The sequence below is a fragment of the Gopherus evgoodei genome, chromosome 9 (assembly GCF_007399415.2).
Source record: "Gopherus evgoodei ecotype Sinaloan lineage chromosome 9, rGopEvg1_v1.p, whole genome shotgun sequence".
In the NCBI taxonomy this organism is placed as follows: Eukaryota; Metazoa; Chordata; order Testudines; family Testudinidae; genus Gopherus; species Gopherus evgoodei.
In genome coordinates this window covers 26,357,853-26,373,168 of record NC_044330.1, presented here as the reverse complement: position 1 = coordinate 26,373,168, position 15,316 = coordinate 26,357,853, and positions in this window count along the sequence as shown.

Here is a 15,316-nt window from a genome sequence, read left to right as displayed (position 1 = left end):
TAGCCAATGCCAGGTGCATCAGAAGGGATGAGAAGAACAGGCAGTCATCAAATGATCCATCCTTCATGGTCCACTCGCAGTTTCTGGCAATCAGTGGCTAGGGACAATTAGAATATGGAGTTGCATTCCTGATGATCCTGGCTAATAGCCATTGATGGACTTATCCTTCAGGAATTTATATAGTTCTTTTTTGAACTCTTATAGTTTTTGGTCTTCAAAGTATCTCCTGGCAATGACTGTCTTGTGTAAAGAAGTACTTCCTTTTGTTTGCCTGCGGCCTATTAATTTCATTGGGTGATTGCTGGCTCTTGTATTATGTGAAGTGGCAAATAACACTTTCTTATTCACTTTTTCCACACCAGTCACAATTTTATAGAGCTCTATCATATCTTCTCTTAGTTGTCTCTTTTCCAAGCTGAAAAATCCCAGTCTTTTTAATCCCTCCTTTATCGATCGCTTCCATGCCCTTAATCACTTTTGTTGCCCTTCTCTGTACCTTTTCCAATTCTAATATATCTTTTTTGAGATGGGACGACCAGAACTGTATGCAGCATTCAAAGAGTGAGTATACCATGGATTTATAAAGTGGCATGATATTTTCAGTCTTATTGTCTATTCCTTTCCTAATGGTTCCTAACATTAACTTTTTAACTGCTGCTGCAATTGAATGGATGTTTTCAGAAAACTAGCCACAATGACTCCAAGATCTCTTTCTTGAGTTATAGCAGCTAATTTTGACCCCATCATTTTTTATGTATAGTTGGGATTATGTCTTCCAATGTGCATTGCTTGGGATTTATCAATGCTGAATTCCATTTGCTATTTTGTTGCCCTGTCATCCAGTGTTGAGATCCCTTTGTAAGTCTTCTATCTTGAGTAAACTTGTTTGTCACCTCACTGTTTACCCCTTTTCCAGATCATTTACGAATATATTGAACAGTACTGGTCCCAGTACAGATCCCTGGGTGATATTTACCCCTCTCAATGCTGAAAACTGGCCATATATTCCTGCCCTTTGTTTTCTGTCTGTTAACCAGTTACAGATCCATTAGAGAACCTTTCCTCGTATCCCATGATTGCTTATTTTGCCTAAGACTCTTTGGTGAGGGACCTTGTCAAAAGCTTTCTGAAAGTCCAAGTACATTATATCCACTGGATCACCTTTCTCCACATGCTTTATTGATCCCCCCACCCGCCTCCACAAAGAATTCTAATAGATTGGTGAGGGATGATTTCTCTTTACAAAAGCCATGTTGACTCTTCCCCAACAAATCGTGTTAATCTATGTATATGATCATTCTGTTCTTTAGGTGTTCATAGGCACCAGCATAGGGATGTGCTGCTGCTTCCGGGAGCCATGTGGAGTGGGGCAAGACCCCGACCCTGCTCCCCAGCTGGAGCGCTGGAGCAAGGCAAGCCCCAGACCCCACTTCCTGGTGGGAGCTTGAGGGCTGGACTGAAACATCTGGAGGGCTGGATGTGGCCCCTGGTCCGTAGTTTTCCCACCTCTGCATTAGACAGATGCTTCGACATGGGGTGTGCAGCAGAAGCCTTGAGAGAGGATGTAAGCCTGAGGAGGCACCACACTCCCAGAAGTACATGCAGTGAGACAACTGCAAAGGAGAGTAAGTGGTCAGAGTTCCATACCTATAGTGAGATTCATTTCCCGTGGGACACAGCACAAACAGGTAAAGGAGAAGTGCCTCACACTAAGATAGCATTGCATGGAATGTGGCTAGTTCAAACATTTTAGCAGTGTATGCAAGAGCAGAGGAAGGTCTCAGAAAGATTAATTCAGACTTGTACAAGAGGGGGATGGCACATCAGTTGTTGGTGGTAACATCATGACTGAGTCCATAGATAATGGAGGCAATTTTGAAACATATGGGGATGTTTTCCCAAGACAATTGGTGCCTCAAAGGAAATCTGTGATTTGAAGTAGACCCAACAATGGAACCTGCATGCTTATCACAAAGGAAAATTCAAGGGGTACTACAATATCAAGTACACTAGGAGTTCAAAAGTCAACAGAGGCCAGTATAACCTTGGTAAGCAACATGGTGGTGACAAAGAAGTCATCAGGCAGATTACACATCTGTATAGAGATAAAGCCACTGAAGTGAGCATTGAAAAGATGCCACTGTATCCACTGGCCACAGCTGATGACATCTTACCTGAACTTTCCAAAGCCAAAATCTTTATGGTCTGTGATGTGAGGAATGGGGTTTTGGCACATAAGCCTGGAAAAAGACTCCAGCATGCTGATAACTTTTGCAATGCTATTTAGTCACAACAGATGGCTGCTCATGCTGATGGGCAAAGGCCCAGTACTAGAGGTGGTCCAGAGGAGATTCACCCAAGCATTGGAAGGACTTCCTGGAGTGAAAATAATTGCAGGTGATAGCCTCATTGTAGATGAAGGGAGTAATGATACAGAAGCTGAACGAGACCATGCCAGAAAGCTATAAGCTTTTCTACAGTGATGCAGGGACAATATAAAACTCAACCCAGCAAAAATATGACTCAGATAGCATGAGGTGATGTTAGGTAATAAAGCAAGTCCTCACTCACCTCTCCAACACCCGAGGTTGTGCGGAGTTGGAATATGGGCCCACAATTCTGTCAGAGACCAGACACAAATGCGTTGATCAACGGGCACACACTACCCCAAAAGCTTTAGAATAAGTGTGGCCCCTTTATTAGGGGTGGGCATCAATATTTATACACAGAAGTAAACAAAGTGATTAACAAAAGATAATGGTCATGCATAATCAATCAAGATTTTACAGGAAGAGCAAGTTTAAGAAGTAAATGCATAGAGATAAAAGGCTAATGGCTACTTGAGGAAGGGGGTGTCATGAGTAGTTTGCAGGTTAGTGCTTTGTTTAAAAAAAGGTTCAGAAAGGATTATGCAGAGACGGCCAGTCTGGGTGTTTTTTGGCTCCAAAGTTCACCAAAAGTTTAGACCCAACATTCCTCCATTTGTAGCTTTGAGATAACTATTAATCAAAAAGCTACACCCTATTTCAAGATCTCAAGGGCCGCTTGGCAATTTCAGCCTGGGCCAATTCGAAGAGAGTAAGGCTTTTAGCTGAAGTGGGAAAAGAATAAACTGACTTACATGAGTTTATGAGGGAGGGGACACACTGAATACAGCAACACAGTATTATAAGGACTACCATGGCCCCAACAACACCCACCAAGAGGTTTTTAACCCACCCAAATCCGGGCAGCCAATTCCATAAGGCTCCCCACCAATCATAAGGTGGCTGGCCAGAGGAGTAGTTTTTAGCCATTTCCCTTAGGTGTTTGGTACGTTGAAAAGTGTCAGAGTAGGTGTCATTTACAAAAACACAGCATTCTTCATTTATGAGGGCGCAAGTTCCTCCCTGGGCTGCTAACATCATATCTAAAGCCATTCTGTTTTGCAAAGCCAACTGGCGCAGCTGGGACATTTCCCCGGCCTGGTTTTCAAATAGGGTTGCAGTTTCATTGGTCAAAGATTCTAATAGTCCCTGTAGACGGATGATAGCACCCTTCAAGCTAGTGTGACCAGCCCACCGCTGCCAGGACAAACCATCACGGAGATTAATATCTCTGTCAGTTTCACGGATGTTACGAACGTGGGGAAAATGAGGGGGGGTGAGGGAGATCCGAGAAGGCGGTGCTAGCCATGCCAAATAACATGACCCTGCCCAATCAGGGGAGAGGAAATAATAAGCCTTGGGCCCGCACACCCAGTATGTTCCATATAATGCGTTTTGGGTATTCCATTTCTCAAAGTAGGAGGTAACCCACCGCCCGTTGTACCACTGTTCCCCTGGTAACGCAGAGGGGTCGTTGTGTGAACTGCAGAGGCACAATTTGGTAGTGTTGTCCTCAAAGGGCAGTGTAGTACTGCTTGAGCAGTTGTAGAAGGCAATTGTGTATCCTTTAACAATTAGTTGGACACCCTCGAGCTCTGAGCAGGGCTTTTTAAAAACTGACTCTGAAAACCTGCCCCTCCATGAAAAAGTTGAAAAGGTTGGATCGGGGTGAGGGATCCACATATGGGATAAGTGGGATGCGCAAGGCTTGAAGCCAAGATTTTTACTAAAGGCGGTGCCATTAAAATATATGTTGCATTTACTTGTTCCCACAAAAGTTGACCCTTTTTCTTTAACAAAACACAGTGATCCTGTTTGATTGGTTACCCTGAGATATTTGTTAATTGGCACTTCTGTTTTGTCCCATGTAAGATTGGGTTGGACTGGATCTTTTATTCTAGTCGGTGGCATCCAAGTCATATTAGCAGTGGTTAGGGGAATGGGTGTGAAGGGGAGTCCCTGTGCTGCATTTACTGGAAATTGAGTACATACCCAGCAATCACTTCTATTTCCTAAAATACGAGTTTTAACCTCATGGGAATATCTAATAAAAGCATTATCTTCATAAGCAGAAAATAAACTGAAAAAGCATAAAAAACATACAGTTGTCAGAATAAAGGGTCCTCTCATTTTTTTCGAGTTAATTTAAGTCTAATGTCTGAGAGAGGTAAGCTGGTCCACTGGTCGAAGGCAGTGTCCTCAGTGGTGACAAGAGCTGCTGGTCCGTCACTGTGGTCCACTACGGCTGGCTTGACGTGGGAGTGGTGGATCCAAGATTTGCGTCCTTCCAGGAACACTGCAGTCTGGGTTGTCAAAAGAACCTGGTGGGGTCCAGTAAACCTTGGCTGGAGGGTGTCGTCACGAACGAACTTTTTGGCCCAGACGAAGTCCCCTGGTTGGAACGGGTGGATTTGTTCCTCCAGCGGCACGGTCTGGGAAAACTGCGAGGCTTTCCAAAGGGTACGGAGGCGAGCCTGTAGGGAGAGAAACTGACACGCAGTCATATGATCCCCTCCCAATAGTGAAACATCAGCACGTGGTAGCGCCCCGCCTTTGAAAGGGGGGTGTCCATAGAGCAGTTCAAAGGGGGATAATCCCAATGCGCAGGTTGGGCGAGTACGAAGGTGAAACAGGACCAAGGGAAGTACCTGAGGCCACTTTAATCCTGTTTCCTGACAGTATTTAGCCAATGTAAACTTAAGTTCCCTATTCATACGCTCAACTTTCCCGCTAGACTGGGGGTGGTAGGGTGTATGAAAGGAGTGTGAAATGCCCAGTCCTTGTTCTAAATGGCCAAGGACATGACCAGTAAAGTGAGGTCCGCGATCTGAGTCGAGCACAAGAGGGATGCCAAAACGGGGTACAATATCTTTAAGGAGAATCTTCGCCACTGTGGCAGCAGTACAATTAGCAGTAGGAAAAGCTTCGACCCAGGAAGTCAGAGGGCAAACCAAAACAAGGAGGTGCTTTTTTCCAAAAGCCTTTGGCATATCTGCAAAATCAATTTGAAGATGTTGAAATGGAGCAGCAGGCGGAGGTCTTCCACCCTTAATTTTGTTAAGAGGTGGAGCAGGTCCATTACGCTGACATGTGCTGCATGCTTTCACTATTGATAGGCAATAGGGTTGAATGCCTGGAGCATACCAAAAGCGAGCGATAGTGTCCACGAGGGCGTGCGTGCCGTAGTGACCCCCTTTATCATGGTGCCAGCGAACTGCCACAGGGTATGTGGAGCGAGGGAGGCAGGCTCGGCCATCTGGCATAAGCCAGGTCCCTTTGACCAGAGTGGCCCCGAGGCTTTCCCATGATTTTAGTTCAGCAGCGGGTACTGGTACGGGGTGCGGTGGAGTAAAGGAGGAGGTTGCAATAGCCAATGTGGGCATGGCTAAAGGTAAGGTGGCAGCCTTCTTGGCGGAGGCGTCAGCCAGGGCATTCCCACGGGTAACGGGGCTGCTATCTTTAGTATGGGCCCGGCAGTGAACTACAGCCAGGACGGAGGGTTTTTGGAGGGCGTCCAAAAGCTTGTGGATGAGGGGGAGGTGCTGAATGGGTTTACCGGCAGCTGTCTGGAAACCTCGAAACTTCCAGAGGTGGATATGACAATGCACAACTCCAAAAGCATATTTGCTATCAGTAAAAATGGTAACGGTCTTACCAGCGGCCAACTGGCAAGCTCGGGCCAGGGCATAGAGTTCAGCGGCTTGGGCTCCCCAGTTGCCTGGCAGTGAGGCGGCCTCTTGAATGTCCCATTCAGAGGTGACAGCATAACCAGTGAAACGCTTGCCATCAACATAGAAGGAGCTTCCGTCTGAGAAGAGGATGCAATCGGGGTTGTCCAGTGGCACGTCAAACAGGTTGTCTCTTATCTGTAAGATGCTGGAAACTACTTCCACACAGTCGTGCTGGTCCTGGGGGACTGGCAGGTCAGGAAGCAAGGTAGCTGGATTAAGGGGTCCACACCTTTCAAAAATTAGGTTAGTGTCTTCTAAGAGTTCGGCCTCTAGCTGTTGCTGACGATGGGCCGAAAAGACTTGGGTTGTGCCCCTACGCAGAAGGGCTGACAAGGCATGAGAGGTCCAAACCGTGGTAAAATGACCCAGGGTTAGGCTCTTTGCCTTTGTGATCAGCAGGGCAGCTGCTGCCAGAGTCCGGGTGCAGGATGGGGTTCCCTGAGCGACAGGGTCGATTTGCTGAGAGTAAAAAGCAAGCGGGAAATGGTGGGGCCCGCTCAGCTGGGTAAGGACACCACTAGCAATTCCGCCCCTCTCGTGGACAAAAAGGTGAAAGGGTTTGCTGTAATTGGGGGGGCGGAGAGACATGGAGGAGGCCACACTGTCCTTGAGTAACTGAAAGGCTTGAATAGTGTCCGGGGACCACTGCAAAGGGTCAGGAGCAAGGTTAGCAGTGAGTCGGTGGAGCGGTTTGCTTAACTCCCCGCAGGACGGCAACCAGGGGCGACAGAAGCCAATTAATCCTAAGAAACCTCGAAGTTGTTTCTTGGTGTTCGGTAGAGGGCAGTTTTGAATAGTCTTTATGCGGGCTGGGTCCATCTGTCTTCCTTCTGGGGTTAACAGGAAGCCCAGATATCGGACCTTCTGTGAGACCCACTGAATCTTTTTAGGGTCTACCTTGTGGCCTCTGGTGTGTAGGTATAATAAAAGTGCCTTACCATCGATGCGGAGGGCAGCTTCTTCGCGATTACCTAATAGGATGTCATCTACGTATAGGACCAATGTGGATCCCTGCGGACTGGTGAAACCTTCCAAGTCGTGGCGGAGGCACTGGCTGAAAATCGTGGGGCTGTCTCTGTAGCCTTGAGGAAGTCGTTGCCAGACATAACTTTGTCCCTCCCAGGTGAAACCAAAGAGATACTGAGAGTCTGGGTGCACAGGAATGCTGAAAAAAGCTGATTTTAAGTCAATAACAGTGAACCACTCAGCATCCCAGGGGATTTGGCTGATGATAGTAGCTGGGTCAGGAACTACTGCATGAAGAGGGACCACATACTGATTAACAACTCGTAGATCCTGTACAAAGCGCCAACGAACAGGGTCTCCGTCCTTTTTAGGAGGCTTTTTGACAGGCAGTATAGGGGTGTTACAGGGAGTGCGCTGAGGGCGGACTAGCTTTTGTGCAATGAATCCCTCAATAATGGGGCGGATGCCCTCCCGGGCTTCCAGCGACAGGGGGTATTGAGGGACTGACGGGGGGCTTAAGGAAGGCTTTACCTGAATCCTTACGGGCTCTGCCGAAAGGAGCAGGCCAACATCAGTGTCAGAAATTCCCCAGAGGGTTGAAGGCAAGTCAGTGAGGTCAGGGGAGAGAGAGGGGGGTGTTTCCCAATTACCCTGAGTAGGGGCCGAATCTCCTAACACTGTCATCAATAATCCTACCCCTTCAGGAGTGCAGGTTAAAGTAGCCTCAAGCTTGCAGAGTAAATCCCGGCCCATCAAAGGGATCGGACAAGCTGGGGAAAAAAGAAAACGGTGAGAAAAACATTTATCAGCATAAATAACATTCAAAGGCAAAGTGAGTCCCAGAGACTGTGGGTTGCCCTCCACCCCAGTCGCAGTTTTAACCTCAGAGGATAGCCAGGGAGAGGGGGCATGATTTAAAAGAGAGAAAGTAGCCCCAGTATCAATGAGGAAAGAGACAGGCAGTCCCTGGACTGAAAGGGTTAAACGAGGCTCTTCGCTGGGAGGAGAGAAAGTGAGAAAGGAGCCGGCTAAAGACATTAAGGAAATAAGACCATCACATTGTTTGCCTTCGCCCCCGGGGTACCGTCATTGAGGAGGCTGAGTTTGCTGCGGCTGCTGCTGTTTTCCATAGTTGATCCAGGCCTGGGGGATGGGCTGAGCTGGTGGTGCAGGGGTGTATTCCTCACTTGTGTAAGCATCTGCGGATGCAGCCAGACCTTCTGGGCGTCCCCAGGGGCATTCACGTTTAAAGTGACCAGGCTGTCCGCACTGAAAACAATTTCCTGATGGCTGGGGTCGCCAGGACCCTCTTCCCCGGGCACCCTGGAATCCCCTGCCACGGCCACGGCCTTTGCCTCGAACACCACCGTGAAAAGCTAAAGCCATCAGCTTATATTCTTCCTTTTTCTCTTTCTTTTTACTACTTTCCCTTTCTTTCTCCCAGGCAAAATCAGCTACTTCCAACACTGAAGTGACTGACTCACCTCCCCAACCAGGGCGAAACTTTAAGAAGTAATCCCTTACAGGGGGCACCGACTGATTCACAAAAAATGAAATAAGAGTAGGGTGGTCTGCTTCTCTCTCAGGATCCATCTGAGTGAACATTCGGGCCCCCTCCAATAGCCTCGACCAGAACTTTCTGGGCGGCTCATCAGATTCCTGCCGAATCTGCATGAACTTAGCCTGATTAGGCGAGCGGCGAGCCATTTCCTTGAGTCTCTCTAACAATCGCTCTCTATCTGTTCGCAGCTGAGTCAGCCTTAGCTGAGTCCAGTCTAGGGGATTCCAGCCAGCGGCCAGATCCCGCCTATCCATCCAAGTAACATTAGCTGCATTGCTATCTCCCCATGTCCTTTCTGCCATCCACAATCTACTACGTTCTTCTCCAGTCAAAACTCTACTTAACAACTGATCCACATCCGTATAAGTAGGATTATAACTTAAAAACAATCTTTCTAGAAGTTCTATGATCTTTCGGGGATTTTCCCCAAAAGACCCTGACAACTGTCCCCACTCTTTCAAATCCCATTCTAGCCATCCTTTATATTCCACAATACTAGCATGTTGCAATCGTCCATCATTGCTCATATAAGGTTGATCGTGCACCTGTAAAGGCATCTCTATAACCATACTTTTATTATTCGCAAGAGATTTGACAGAGACATCCTCTAGGCTATCCTCAGGGGGGGGGCATGCACCCTGCTGTACCTGCTTGGACCTAAGCCTAGTAACTACTCCTCCCGAGGTTGGCCCCTCCAATTCCTCCTCATCCTTCTGCACAAATTCCAATTTGGGATCCTGCAGATTCCCCTCTGCTACAAGGAGAGAGTTCCCCTGCGGAGGAATAGGGGCAGGTGCAGAGGGGACCAGCTGACGAGTCAAAACACGCCGTGGTCTACACCCTTCATCGAAATAACCTGGAGGGGGTTCACTCTCGGGAGAGTACCTGACTGCCATAATTTTTAAAGATTTCCACAGCTCTGCTGCTGTGTCCCAACAAAACCAGTAACATAACTGTCCCGGATGGTCTTTTTCGATCTGGCTCTTTACTCCTCTTAAGGCAGCCTGCTCGAAAGAGCCATACGAAGGCCACCTCATCTCCGAGTCGGCCAATACCGCGGTATACCCAGTCCAATTCCTTACACATAGTGTGTACAACTTCTTCCTAGACATTCCTGTCTGTACTGGGAGTTTCCCTTCATTCCATAACTTATTTACAATCCCCAACGGACTCTCAAGAGGCACGCTAGTCCCTTGACCCATGGTGTCTGACAGGAGCCCTCCAACTGGCGTTTACCCTGCTGTCCAATACACGACCCCTCAATATTGAATTGGCTAGGAGAAATCTCCTGTGGCGCCTTGCCAATTCATATATGAGTGGTCTGACCACTGGACAGAGGTACCGCACCAGAAGGAATCCCGGACGAGCCCCCAAATTGTTAGGTAATAAAGCAAGTCCTCACTCACCTCTCCAACACCCGAGGTTGTGCGGAGTTGGAATATGGGCCCACAATTCTGTCAGAGACCAGACACAAATGCGTTGATCAACGGGCACACACTACCCCAAAAGCTTTAGAATAAGTGTGGCCCCTTTATTAGGGGTGGGCATCAATATTTATACACAGAAGTAAACAAAGTGATTAACAAAAGATAATGGTCATGCATAATCAATCAAGATTTTACAGGAAGAGCAAGTTTAAGAAGTAAATGCATAGAGATAAAAGGCTAATGGCTACTTGAGGAAGGGGGTGTCATGAGTAGTTTGCAGGTTAGTGCTTTGTTTAAAAAAAGGTTCAGAAAGGATTATGCAGAGACGGCCAGTCTGGGTGTTTTTTGGCTCCAAAGTTCACCAAAAGTTTAGACCCAACAGTGACATACTTTGGATATCTGCTCACAACTGAGGGATTGAACAGATTCCAACAAGACCAAGGAGTCCGAGGCATGCCAGCTTCAGTAGATGTGAAAGTGGTACCGTGCCTCTTTGGAATGATAACTTTTCTGTCCAAGTTCTGTCCACACCTAGCTGTAGTAGCAGAACCCGTATGTTAACTCATAAGGCAGGATGTTGATTGGGACTCGGCAGGTCCCCAGCAGCAAGCATTTGACACACTGAAACTGATAATGTAACATACTAAAGCACTATCAGCCCAGAGAGCCATGACACTCCAGCATGATGCTTTGGAGAAAGGACTGGGTGTAGCTCTTTTGCAGCAGCAGCCGGTTGCTTATGTCCACAGAGCCCTGTCAGACTGAACAGGGATATGCCCAAATACAAAAAGAGCTTTGGATTGTGGTATTTGGAGTGGAGTGATTCTATCAGTACACCAAAGGCCATCCAGTAACAGTGTAATCAGACCACAAACCCCTAGAGCAGTGGTCCCCAAACTTTTTCAATTGCGCCTCCCTCTTGCATGATGCATGCCTGCCCTGGGAGCTGGGGTAGGTGGTGGTAGGATGAGTGGAGCAGGATGGAAGTGGGGGAGCCATGCTCTGGGGATGGTGGGGTGAGTGGGGTGGAGGTCTGGGAGGGGGGAGGGGGAGCCGTGTGATCTAAGAGTGGGGCAGGGTGGGGGAGAGGGAGCCTGCTCTAAGAGGAGGCAGGGTGGGGAAGCCACCAGTATCTGTCTTGCCAGAGTCATCCCTGAGTGCTGACTGGACATTGCCAGGTCCCCTTTCCAACCAGACTTTCTGGTCGAAAACCAGGCACCTGGCAACCTTTGGCCAGGGGGCTGCAGCAGGGAGCTGTGGCTGGGAGAGGAGCTGTGGCTGGGGCTGAGGCCGGAGCAGAACTGGGGGCACAGCGGGGCAGGGTGGCATTCCCTCTCCGCCCTATGGGGCTGACTCATGCTCATGTGCCCCCAGATGTTCCTCTGTACCCCTAGAGGGGGCATGCCTCAGAGTTTGGGGACGACTGCCCTAATCATGGCAAAGTCCCTCCTTAGTGCTCCAAAGAGATTGTAACATGTAGTGGTGCCTGCAGTGCTACCAGATAGAGATCAGACATTGTTCAGGACAATTACTGTGTTAGAATTCAGGCCATGTATATCTAGCATCAGTGAGTTGCGGGAAGGAGATCAGGACACTGACTCTATTAACATGCTGCTCTCTCTCTCCAAGCTTCAACAGCAAAGCTGATAGAAATCAAAGAGGTTACAGAAAAAGAAGATCCAACTACAGGCAGTCAAGAGAACAATACTAGAAGAGTGGCCAGAAGATAAAGCCAACTACTGGTAGGAGCAGAACCACATTTTCAAATTAAAGATGAGTTGTGTGTGCAGGATGGAATCATATTTTCAAGACAGGGAGCTGTCTTACATCATTACGAAAGGATGTCATCCAAAAAAAATACCTGCCTCACAGATTGACAACTGTGTTTACTACCTAGGAATAAATACACAACTCCACTCTTTTTGTTAGAAGGGTATGAAACCTGCCAGCTGTATGATTGTTACCACATGAGCTGCCCACCTTACCAGTGGGAAAGGACTTATTTACTTAAAAGGAAAAGCAGTATAGTATTGCAGTAGAATACGATTCAAAATTGAGGCCAATATCCTGCCTGATATAAGAAGCAAGTCAGTGATTGTCAAACTGAAGGCCCACTTTGCAAGATATGGTATTCCAGACACTGTAGTCACCAACAACAGCCCCCAGTTTGCCTTGAAAGAATTTAAGGAATATGCACACAAATGGGAGTCTGATCACCATATTGCCTCTCCAGAATACCCACAGAGTAATGGTCATGTGCAATCATTTGTGAAAATAGCATTTTCACAAGGCTGTTTCTTCTGGTTCAGACCCCTTGTTAGCATTTTTAGCACACAGGAATACCTTATGTCAGGGGTGCCAAAACAGTTCTGCACAGGCACTGATAGCAGGAAGGACCAAAACCATGTTACCAATAAGAGGAGATCTGCTGCAGCTAGAAGGATGGGGACACTACCAAGAGGAGATTACCAGCAGTTAGAAAAAGCACACACTAGAGTATGACAGGTCAGCCAATGACCTAACAGCCTTGGAGACAGGCACTCCTGTGAGGATCCAGCCTTTAGAGACACATCAGATGGAGTGAACTAAAGGAATCGTGAGGGGTTCAGTGGCACTCAGGTCATATCAGGTGACTACGCAAGAGAGACAAGTGATCTGAAGGAATAGGAAGCACTTATGAGCCAGGAGATACAACACACAGAGGAAGCCTACAGAGATAATCACAGAACAGAGAAACAAAGAGCCATCGTGAGACCAACCCCACAGGGAAGGAGGAGACTCCACAGAGAAATAGTTGCTAGACTCTGAGGCACCAGCCATGGATTTTTAATTGCAGTCTAGACATACTCTGAGACAGGTAACAATGAGACAGAGATAGGACACTCCTGGTGTGGTCACCTGTTGAGGACACCAAACTATCAAGGTCTCTGCTATATGCTAGCAACTGCTTGCCAAAGGACACACGGTAGGGATCTAGGCATCAATTACTTGTTTTTAATGTTTATATTAAAATGTTTGTAAAATAGGGAAGATGTAGCACGATTAGTGGCACTGGAGTTAGAGGGCCCCAGAGGGACTATTACTGATGGGACACCAGAGAAACAAGGAAGTCCAGAATGTTAAGCTGGAAGCAACTCTGCTACATTGACAGAACAGGCTAAAGGGATTAATAAAGTTTCACTTGTCCAACTTAACCTGCTTCAGCATTGCTCTTTACACAAGAAACAGTCTGCATCTGCTGCCTATGCATGGGGAGGAGAATCACTACTTCATTTCCTGTACAGGTACATAGGCAGGAGTGAGGGAAAGAGGAGAATCTTGGTTCTACCCTCTCTTGCACCGACACAGCACAACTAACCTCACTGAGTGGAAGTAAACTGCAGCTGGAAAAGGGCTAGAACAGCTTACTTCCCTTCTTTGAGCATGGTGCTCCACAACTATATGTTGCCCCTTACTCAAATTGGATTGCAAGGTGCCAGTCCAGCCCTAAGAGAGCATCTATCCATGGGGGGGAGGGGGAGGTTGTGAGGTGTCTGACCCTACTAACTGGACAAATAGTACAGATCCAGAGAATAAGGGCACAATTGTCTCTTCTAAAATAAGTGAGTGAGATTTACCACAGGTGCAACTTTCGATGTCTTTGAGTTTAAGCCTGCATTATATGAGTTGAGTGTTGAATCATAGTATGGTACATAGGAGAGAGGAGTCTTTTACAGTCAGTGAAGAATATGAATGAAGCAGGAGCTTTGATTTCCTTCCCCTGCACACACACACCTAGTCTGTTTTTATTTCCCTTGAAAAGATACATTATGTACCAAAGCCATATAAAAGTTGCAAAATCATTACAACCACAATTTTTCAGGCTTACGTAATTCATAAGAATTAACTGCCAATAGAATTGCTGTGTATTTCCTATTTTCTTACTAAAAGTTCTATCCTTTTCCCAGATTTGTTCTAAGCTTTGTTTGGCGTGCAGCAATAGAATCTGAGCTAGCCAACTCTGATTCCCTCTCTAGAAGAAAGAGCAAGTTTGCTGGAAGAAAGTGTTTATTTACGCAAACCTTCAGTGTGGCCAGTGATTGTACTGAAAGGCCGTGACCTTTAGTTTGTCTCAACCCTGAACAAGGGAGGAATTGCCTTTCAGGGTGAGATGGTATTTCATTGGCAATGTACATTTAATCTATGGCCTCTTGGAATGTTCGGGCACTACAGAACTGTAAACTAGTGCTAAGTACAAGGGTGCTGGTCTATGTGGTATAGAGACTATCTATTGGGAACCAGGCTTAGGCCTCAAAACTCAACATATTCAGCTAGTAATAACTTTTTGTCACTGCTGCTTTTGATTGGATTAGTATTAAATAAGAAAACAAAATGTCCAACCAGGGTGTAGAGGGCCACTGAAATTTCCAACTCCATTCAAAACATCCCTTTGTTCACACATGTACAACTTTTGAGTTCTACTCTGGATGATCTGAAGTGGGTGGTGGTTCTTCCAGGGTATGCCTTTCTCTTTCAGACTTAGTCCCTAATTCTGCAAGCACTTATACAAGCCCTTAACTTTATGGACAGCAGTAGTGAATTCAATACGCATACTCGTGTAGGCATGATGAGAGTACTCATGCATAAGCATGGTCAAAGTCTTGGTTTGCGATCCCTTATTTTTCAGGTTTAAATGAATTCCTCGAAGTCCACCTGAAATGAGTTTTGGTTGGTTTCCGTACCCAACCCACCAATCTATATACAAAGTTCAGAACAGAAGCCTTCTGAAAGGGGAGCTGGGTGCTAATGCAGGCCCCTGTTCCTGTCTAGACTTAGGGTAGGTCTACACTTAAGTGCTGTAGCTGCATTGGTGCTGCTGTAGCACTTCAGGGAAGAGGCTATTCCACTACTGGCAGAGCTGCTCCGCTTGGTGTAGTTAATCCACTTCCGTGAGAGGCTGTAGCTATGTTGACTGGAGAAGCCCTACTGTTGATGTAGCATTGTCTAGGCCGGGCACAAGGTCAGCATAACTGTGTGCTCAGGGGTGTGGATTTTTCACACCACTGAGCAATGTAGTTATACTAGTGTAAATGTATAGTGTAGAGCAGCTGTGGCCTGATGCAGCTGTCCAGTGTATGCACGGGGAGTACGGGGTCTAATGTCTTCTCTCTGCCTGGTGGCCTATGAAACACTTTGGCCATAATGTGTTAACAGCAGCCATAGGAGCACTGGCTCTCCATCCCTGCAGTTTACAAGTTGTGTTGGTGGGTTGGACCATGCTAAAAT